This window comes from Macrobrachium rosenbergii, chromosome 12 (genome assembly GCF_040412425.1).
Source record: "Macrobrachium rosenbergii isolate ZJJX-2024 chromosome 12, ASM4041242v1, whole genome shotgun sequence".
Classification (NCBI taxonomy): domain Eukaryota; kingdom Metazoa; phylum Arthropoda; class Malacostraca; order Decapoda; family Palaemonidae; genus Macrobrachium; species Macrobrachium rosenbergii.
This window is the reverse complement of record NC_089752.1, coordinates 13,638,788-13,649,417: the sequence shown is the minus strand read 5'-3', so window position 1 is coordinate 13,649,417 and position 10,630 is coordinate 13,638,788.

Below are 10,630 nucleotides of genomic sequence, written 5' to 3'. Positions count from 1 at the left end.
TGATTGAATGTCATGCAGGTCATGATGGGTGAAAAAGAAAGTCTCACTACAAATTCAAGTTATCAATGAAGTCCTTGATTTCGGACGTATAGAATAACAATGTATTTACAAGAGAGTCTAAACAAAAGCTCTCGGGACCAAACGCAAACTCAAAGTGCAAAGAACCAAAGTAACTCGATGCGGTTAAAGTATGACAGTCATTCTATGATGATGCCTGGACAGAACTATTATTGTTATTCCGTTTTGTACAAAAGAGAGGAATTTGTATGACTGCTTTCATTAAGAGGAAGCCTGGTTTTGTTTCTCTGAGGCAATAAACAAGAATCATCATCATTTTGCCTCCAGGTGCTTAAAATGGAGAAGAAACCAGGGTGTTACTAGTTTGAATTGCCTCACACCACTGTAGTCTTCGTTTTGTGACATGTAGGACTATTTTTCTGCTTAACACTTATTAGTTTATTTCACCATTTCCTATTTGCTGTCTTTTCCTCGTGTTCTTTTTTGTTACGTGCCTCAAGACTGAATAAAATACGTTTTCTTTTTTCACGTGTTGCGTCATCTTATATAAAACTAATGTTGTTGGTATGTAAGTCATGTATTGTTCGTTAATACCTGTTAAAAATATTACTTTTTACGTTTTTTTTAAATACAAGTCAGTGTTAATGCATGCTTCATCATGGCAGAGATCTCACACTTCATCTTTGTGTTTTCCCCCAGGAAGTTTGCTTCAAGTCCATCATATTCAGCCTGGCGTTCATTATGATACAAGCATTCTTTGCTCCCAGTTCTCTTAAATATTGATTTTTATCGAAACTTTCTTTCTAGAAGCTCAGCTTCTCTCTTTCTTTTCTCTTCTCTTCCAAAGTATTTTCAGTCTCTTCACTGATTTTCATCTTTTATTTCCTTTTCAATTTTTTTTTTTTTTTTTCGTATTTCCCCGTTCCTTCTATCTCTGTATTGTATTTGCTTCATATAGTTGCTGTGCTTTTCGTCCAGCACTGCCCGAAAGGAGCTCTCAGTCGATCATCCAATCTCTCTTTTATTAATCTTTTCTCATCCGAGTTTATTATGTTGTGGAAGTACATAAGTTTTTTATCATCTTTTTTGTAAGCCACATGCCATGTACCAGATTCCGCTATTATTCCCCAGTATGGTGTGGCCTATGGTTGTTCGTACATTCCTCGGAGGGCCCTATAGGCCTATTACATTTCCTCTTGTTCGTTTAAGGCGTTTTCAGTGATGTTACCCCATGGTCCTATGTGGGCAAATGATGTTGGGACCGCAACTGTTTCATATATCTTTTTTCTCAATTCTGCTCCGCTGTCTCCTACTCTCTTAATGTTCCCGTGCTTTCTTTTCATTTCGCTTTTTAATATTTACTTCCTCAGAGTCATTCGGCGTGTACCGTTCTCCTAGATATTTGTTTCTTTTACAGTACGCATTGAACCATTTTTCACTTCTGTTCGTGTGTGATCATCTGTTTACGTTACCCTTTTTTCTGTTACGAGCACTGCTGACTCACTTGGCTCGGTGTTAGAATTATTAAATGTAAATTTCTTGAGCTGTTCTAGGCCAAGGTCCAGGCTGCGGCAGTTACCGATTGCCGTTTCTATTCCTTATTTTCTGCTGGTGGGGAAAATTACCTCGTTGGCAGCATTAGGAACTCTATTTTATATCTCTGACGAGTGTTTCATTCTGCCTGCGTACTTCATGCACTTTATCTGTTACCATGCTGCATGGATTTGGGTCACCTATTGTTTCCTGTCTAAGCTGTCTTACACTTTTAGTTGTTTCTGTTACGCCCGCTGGACATCTCACCACTGCCTTGCCATTTTCAGCAATCTTTCGTATCAGCAACGCACCCTTCCACCCTATCACCTTTCCTGCTCCTTTGATGCAACCCGTCAGGTCAAGTTTATCAAACCCCCTTAGGAGGGTAGCGCCGTCAGTGCACCTCATGTGGTGTACTGTAAGCATTACTTTAGGTTCTTTGCAGCGTCCCTCCTGCTTCTAGCTGCAACCCCTTTCATTCTTTAACTGTACCTCCGCTCATATTCACCTCTTTCCTCCATCTTACTTTCCACCCTCTCCTAGCAACCGTTTCATAGTGCAACTGCAACGTATTCCTCCTGTTCCAAGGGAAATTCAAAGAAGAAAGGTTTATACCTTTCTTCTTTGAATTTCCCTTCCAGCGCTGAATGACTTCAAAGGTCCCAGAGCTTGGCCTAAATTTCGTATGCCATTACATTCCAGTTTATCAAAGCACTGCGTTGTAGTCCCGCATATAGGAACATGCTTATTTCTGATTTATCTCCTCCTTCGTTACTTGCACTCTCACTTTTCCAAACGTCTTGCTTATATTACTAGTTATGAATATCCCTCTCCTGTTTCCCAGATCTAGTTTACGACCTTTTCTATGCAGTGAAAATATTTCCATTTTCTCCCATTTATCTGGTACGTTTAACTCTTCGTTACTGTTGTTTATCAGGAGTGCCAAGCTCTCAGTCATTTCTTTCACCATGTTTGTAATTAATTTGTTATTTGTTTCCTTGTCTGTCTGTGGTATGTTTGTTCTTCGATTTTTATTTTTTTACGCTTTTCCATATCGTGTATACAGGATCTCTGGATTTTTTTCTTTGTTTCCTCTCCCATGTATAGTCCACTAGGGAATCGGGGGGTGGGGGACACCTGGGCAAGTGGCCCCCCCATGAAAAATAATGACAAAATAATATTGAAGATTTAGATAATAGTAACATAAATAAGAAATGTAAAAATAGGAAAAAATAAAAAAAACTGTTACAAAAAAAAAAAAAATTACACACACATACATACACACACACATACACACACACACACACACACACATATATATATATATATATATATATATATATATATATATATATATATATGTATATATATATATATATATATACACACACACATATATATATATATATATATATATATATATATATATATATATATATATATATATATATATATAAAAATCAGTAGCCTCCATGAAATTTTTCTGGATCCGCTAGCGGTATAGTCATCCATTTCTGGTACAAAAGACTAATCCCCTCTGCTTTCCTTCCTATTTCATCTTCAGGATCATCTAGAACAGTGGTTCCCAAAGTGGGAACCTGATATCAATCAGAGGGCGGTTGGGGTGCTACAGGGTGGCATTAAGAGCATTTAATTTTAAGCAATAAATAGCTTGCTTTTTTTATTTTTTTACAAAATCTGAATGGCAAAATATGTCACAAACACTAAGCCTAAGGTAAAGGAAAACGTATGCGTTTTATAGAATCGTATAAAGTTTATATAATTCTAATGTGAAATACATCTTTGTGTTTAATATTGTTGTTTTCAAATTGAAGCAAACCAAAAAAAAAAAAAAATGCTCGCTTGTGTGCATCGGGGGGAGGGAGGAGCTAGGAATCCATCTGGAAGCCAAAGGGGGGCCAGCCTGAAAAAGTTTGGGAAACTCTGATCTAGAATATATCAGTCTTTATTCTATTGTTCAAATTCTCTCTTAATTTCTTCGACCTCCTCTACTGTTCTTCCATCTTTGCTTAACTGCCACCACATAGCTGGGCGTGTTGCCCTTTAGTTTTTCCTGAAAACCCCAGAGACTGCACTATTTACTCCCCCTTTGGGTTTTTTTTTTTTTTTTGGCTTCTGTTTCCTCTATCCCATTTGCCCCTTCCCTCACCTTTTCTCTAATAACATACTTAGTTATTACCTTGCTTTAAACGTCTTTCTAGCCCTCGTTAGTCTTCTTAATGCTCTTGACTTGGTCTCCTTTTGCACTTTGCATTTTTTCTTACACTCTCGGGATTCTGTCCAGTTCTGTTTGTCATCGAGTGCACTTCGTTTTCATTGGAGCCTTTTCTTTTGCTATGCCCACAAAAGGTTGTAAGTCTTCGTGGCCTTTTAATTTTCTCATATCTGCCACATATTTTACATTGTTACTTGTCCCACATACTATTTTGTAGTTCATTGCCACTCTCACTGCACAGTAGTCACAACAATGTACTAATTCAGATGATTTCCTGTCGATAGTACTTTCTTTTCTTCCCTATTTCCATTATTTGCACGCATTCATCTTTTATCTATACGTAGTCAATAACAGACCTCTGCATCTTTTGAATTCTGGTACTTGTTCCAGTGGAATGACATGGATTATAAAATTTAGGCCAAAAGCCAATCGCTGGGAATTGTAGGGTCATTCAGCGCTGATAGGAAAACTGAAGAGTAAAAAGGTTTAAAAGGAGTAACAGGAGAATAAAAAACTTGCAGTTTATGAAACAATTGTTAGGAGAGGGTTGAAAGTAAGAGAAAAAAATAATATGAACGGAGGTACAGTAACTGGAATGGAAAGAGTTACAGCTAAGGGCCGAGAGGACGCTGCAAAGAACCTTAAGTGATGCCTACAGTGCAATGCGTGAGGTGCACTGACGGCACTATCCCCTCTGAGGCCTTGCTCCAAAGCATTTTCGGTTATTAACTTTGTCTATTTTGTATTTAAAGTCCCCCGCGTCATGACCTTTTCCTTGTTGTCATCCACTCTGTTAATTTCATCTCCTGCTGAGGAGTACATCTTGATCCTGCCGTCGTTTCCTCACTGAGCCTCATGATGCAAGGTGCCACTTGCCAACTCGAGCTTTATGTCTATTAAGACTCCTCCTCCTTCACTATTTCGGTTATTATGGTAAATCTTGTAACCATTTATTTCTACATATTTATTTTCATAAAAGTGAGTTTCAGTCAGCCATATTATTACTGGGTCAACCTTTTCAATTATTTCTTTCAATGATTCTAATTTAGACTGGACCCCATAACATTTACATAATACATACCACAGTTAGTTTTTAGTTTTATGTAAAAGAAAATTATTGTGACGGCTTTGTCTGTCCGTCCGCACTGTTTCTGTCCGCCCTCAGATCTTAAAAACTACTGAGACTAGAGAGCTGCAAATTGGTATGTTGGTCATTCACCCTCCACTCATCAAGCATAACAAACTGCAGCCCTCTAGCCTCAGTAGTTTTTTTTTATTTTATTTAAGGCTAACGTTAGCCGTAACCTTGCGTCTGGCAACGATATAGGACAGGCCACAATCGGGGCGTGGCTGAAAGCTTCATGGGCCACGGCTCATACAGCATTATACACTGTACAGAAAACTCGATTGCGCCGAAAAAACTTCGCCGCATTATATTAATTGTTTCTTCTTTTTACTTCCCAGTATGGGTGGATACACCTAATTAGTTATTGTCCTGGAAAATCTTATCTTTCGTCCTAGCTTCCTGAATGTCAGTTAAATCTTTTTGGCCGTTTGCTATCCTTTTTCTTCCTACCTCTTCGATAGCACTCCACTGCTACATATTGACCTTTTGCTCTCAGCTATTTCTCCTATTCCTTCCAATCTTTCTTTGAAGGATATGTAGTTCATCTTCCAGTGATTTTTTTTTTTTCCATTTTTTTTATCCCATCTACCGCCATAACTCCCAGGTTCTTGATAATCATGGATTTTTCTTTACTCTCCTTGCTCATACATTCTACACAATTAATAAGGCTTTGGTTACTATCTTTTCCCTTTCTACTTTCTCTTTTACCTCCTCTGGGTATCTACTGCAAATTCAATATAACCCTCTTGCCTTTTCTATCATTTAAAGTGATTTCAGATGATTCTTCTCTGAGACTTGTTTGGGCCAGTGTTTGTATTCAAGCCGTGAATACAGTACCACTTCTTACAGTTGTCCCATTCAACGCTGTCGTCCTCTGAGATACGCCGGGTATGCCTCTGTTCACATGGGCAAGTTCCATCAAAACCTGTTGTACTCTTTCGGGCGGCGGTAGCCAAAAAATATTTCTGAACAAACTTACCTGTTGGCTCATGTGACCTCCGAGTGGTCTAGGTCTACAAACCTACTCTCTTCTTCCCTCAGGCCTATCTTTGAATCTTATTTTATGTCTATCAAGGCTATTCCACTGTTGCCTAGGCCTTTATCTATAACCTCCCTTTCATTTGCCTTTTCCAACAGTTTAACCTGTCTACCTTTAGAAGTAGTTCTGACTTCAATTTTTGTACCTTTGTTTGCCACTTTCCACTATTTGCTTGTTTTCCTGACCACGCTGGATGCCTCAGTCACAAACACCTTACCTTTTAATTTCGATTTTGAATAAACCCTGCATGGAGGTTTTAACTGTTAGCTGACCACTTCGTCCCCTTTAATAGGTAAACACAGCAGTAAATTAAGAGATTTAATTGATATATACTGCGGTACACAAAACGCTCGAAACAAACCCGAACTTCTTCTTCTTCTCATTATTATTATTGTTGTTGTTATTATTGCAGGACAGACCACCAACACGTGTATCGAAAATTTCCTATGAAAACCCGGCATAGGTGCGCGATGTCAAAGATTAATCGCCTTTAACTTGGAATCTATTTCTAATGCTAATTCATTTTAAAAGCTAGATTCAGGTATCAATTTATATATATATATATATATATATATATATATATATATATATATATATATATATATATATATATATATATATATATATATATATATATATATATATATATATATATATGTATATATGTGTGTGTGTGTGTGTGTGTGTGTGTGTGTGTGTGTGTGTGTGTGTGTGTGTGTGTGTGTGTGTGTGTGTGTACATTGTTCACGACCATCAACACTCCATGCAGTGATTCTAGTCACTATAATACGACGACATATCTACAGAGGCCTGAGGCTACAAGTCAGATACAATAGTTGCCTGTAAAGTTTTGTTGCAGGCGCAATCCTGAGCTACCAAATCGATGTGTTGACAAAACAACAGAAATGATATGATATGTAGGCCTACATGATCATTTGTTACCAGTTTCTATTAAAATTTCTTTTCATAGGAAGAGAATCTATGATTCCCAAGCTTTCTTTATTGGTTGCGTTTTGAGTGTATGTTTGAACTGTGCCATACATATTAATATATACTGTACAAAAGAGAAAGAAAAAAATACACACAAGTACATAGTAGGCTACATACATAATTATGTACTTTTAGTTGTACCGTGAACTGACGTGTGGAAAACGTTCCGGCAAACTAGGAGCCAAAAGAAAGAGTTATCGGTAATTGAATATTAATCAGAATAATTTATTCAGAGGGGAAACCAGAGTGGAAATAATAAGTAAAAGACATCGGTGATTGAGACTGGTTATAGGAAGGATGCTAAATATTTGTGCCATTATGAAGCACAGACATAATAAATGTGGACTTGTCGAGTTTGTAATCAGTGCCGGTAGCCTATTGCACGCAGTAGTGAAACAGACGAAATATTAAGCATATCTCGTAGATAACATAGAAAAAGCTGTTCGCGAAACCATTTTTAGAAAACCATGTAGTTGCAAAGAGTGACTAAAGTAACGAGATCAAAAAATAAATATTTTTCACACATTGTGTCTGGATCACCTCCAAGAACGACTACTTTCCGTTTACTGTTGACGAATTTCCTCTCAGAGATGAAGACTCAAGCAGTCATATAGCCTATTTGTGAGTAAATGTTGCTTCGCTGACTCTGCCTTAGAAATGAGTGTGATCATTCGTTTGTATGTAAAAACCAAAAAAACATAATGAACCTTCAAGAAAAGCTCACTGAGTCCACAACAGGTTAGGAACAGGACGTCGGTATATCAGCAAGAGGCTGAGAGACGTTAAGTAAGTTCTGCATCATTTTCAGGTAACCCAATTTTCTTAGTATTATTTTACATAAACCATCATTACATTTCGGTTGTGAAAACATAATTTAGTTTTTGAAAAGTATCCACTGAGCTTTTCTAAGAATCGTCTCGTTAAATTTGTTATCGAGAAGGTGGATCCCACTCGTAGCCTACATCCTGCAATTTGGGACCACTTTGGAAAATATTTAACCTAACCCAACCTGTGGTATCTTACCCGTGCAGGGGGGCCTTCCCTCCTTGACTCCCAATGTAACCTGACCTAGTATGCAAGGTCCTTACCTAGACTCCTTGCCTAACCTGACCAAGGGGGTTGTGTGGACCCCATCACCTAACTATAGTCTGTTTAACATTCTAAGATCGCTGGGGTGGGGCCAGGTAAAGAATACAGCGATGTCAAACGTCTCGTTATGATTAAAAGTTTTGCCGTGTTAGAGCTTGTTCCAGTGAAATTTAAAAAAGAAATGTTATTCATTTAAAGATAACATCGAAACATATTAGGCTTCACATATTTGCAGTACAAGCCTAATTTATCTTCATAAAAACAAAGAGACATGGCATAATTTTTGGCCGCTGTTGCCAAACCTCAGTTTCCCTGACACGTGGTCAGCGAGGGCATTTATATGGCCAGCTCGATCTAAAACAATAACAATGGTGGTCACCTCAAGCAGCCAGTCACTGGACAGTATTGATAGCCCAAGGGATAGCCAAAGCAGATCATATCTCCCCACGGCCAACATCTTTACTCCCAGGTCAAGTAAACTGTTTATAATAATTTAAAATATTTCATATTAAAGAGACAACAAGGGTGCCCCATAATTAATGGTAATTTTCTCTCCTAAATGATGAGTGCTTATTTAACCTGCAGAGGCACTGAAAAAATATAGTCATATAACCAATATGGAGTATGGACAATAATCAAATGGCTTGAAAAGCCATTCCTGTAAACCACCCACACAAATTTTTAAGATTTTTAATGCAATAAACACATTATGGTATTATTATAAGAACTATGAATATTATTTCCAAAAGCACGCAAAGAACGGAAAATCATTAAGAACAACCAAAACTACTCGTTTCTGTAGAAAACGAAGTACAGTAAATGACAGATCTCAGGTAAAGAGGCATAAACAAAGGGATTAACCTCGAGGGTGAGATTTAAAAGGATAAATAGATCTGTAGCGCTGTATTCCTTTCCTGGCCCCACCCTAGCGATCTTAGAATGTTGAACAGACTATAGTATGCCGGGTCCTCACTTAGCCTAACCTAAGGCACTGCAAATGAATATTAATAAGATTGCTACCTATGCAACCGCACCTAACCCAACCCAACTAGCTTAGTGTGAACCAGGGTAATTCTAAGCCATAGTTTTGCGGTGAGCTAGACTATGGCAGTTGATGCTTTCTTATGTTATTTTACTTGCTTGACAAGAATTTAAAGCAGTATTTTGTTGGCCAGCTGTAACTAAACTGTAATTGACCTTTGAAGACTAGACCATGGGGATAGATCTAAGCCAGCATTCTGCGGCGAGCCCCCCACCCCCCTCCATAGCTAATACGGCAAAATTGTAACCAGTAAACACCCCTACCCCATCGGTAGTGTAGTCTTCAAAGGTCAATTACAGTTTAGTTGCAGCCGGCCAACAAAATATTACTTTAAATTCTTGTAAAGCAAGTAAAATAACATGGGAAAACGTCAATTGCCATAGTCTAGCTCACCGTGGAACTCGACTTAGAATTACATACATATATATATATATATATATATATATATATATATATATATATATATATATATATATATATATATATATATATATATATATATATATATATATATATATATATATAGACATATATATATATATATATATATATATATATATATTAATATATATATATATATATATATATATATATAGACATATACATATATATATATATATATATATATATATATATATATATATATATATATATATATATATATATATAATATATGTGTGTGTGTCCTATAATATGTAGTTTTGTATAAAATTGATGTGTTGTCTGTAATTTTGATATATTCTCTTTTGTATTTGTCATGTTCTGTGTGTTGAGATGTCAGGTCTCAGATCTTGAAAGGGTTAGTTGACTCTGTGATTTTAGAGATAAGATACATTTTCCTGTAAAGCTCTTGTGTTTGCACCGCTGAATGTTTGTTCAGGTGGCAAGTGTGTGACCATGGTTTGTCCCTGTATGCAAGAGAGGCCCTAAACCACCTAAGTTGTCAACTAAGAGGGAGATGAGATGACAAATTTAGATAACAGTGGCTGGTCTAAGTGTGTTATTTGCACAAGTGTAAAGACAGGAAATCCTCTATTAACTAAAGAGATTTGGGATGACAGGGTTAGATAGGCTGGTTGGTCCAGAGGCCTTTTCTGTTTGCACAGGTGTTAGTACGGGAAATCCCCTCTCCATTTAAAAGGATGTATGCTGACAGGCCCAGGTAGCTCTTTGAGCCAGAAAATAAATCCCTGATTATTTTACTCCTCCAGGGGAAAATACTCTGTTTATTCCTTCTTTTTTTTTTCCCCAGGTAAGATTCTCAGAGTGACAGAGACTCTGTAGAGTTTGGTTAGGTTTTGTATCTCTCCCTTATCCCTCTCATCCTTCAGAGGAGAGGAAAATTTACAATACAGCAGATTTATGTGGTCACCATTGAAGTGTGTTAGCAGTGTTCAGAAACTTGTATAAGGGAAAGTGGTTTTTTACTTAATTTTACCATGGTAAAAAGATAGAAACTTTAAAGAGATCCATTTAAGGGTGTTAGCAGTGTTCAGAAACTTGTACAGGTTGACCATCACTAATCCGGCAATCAGTAGTCCGGAACAATCAGTAATC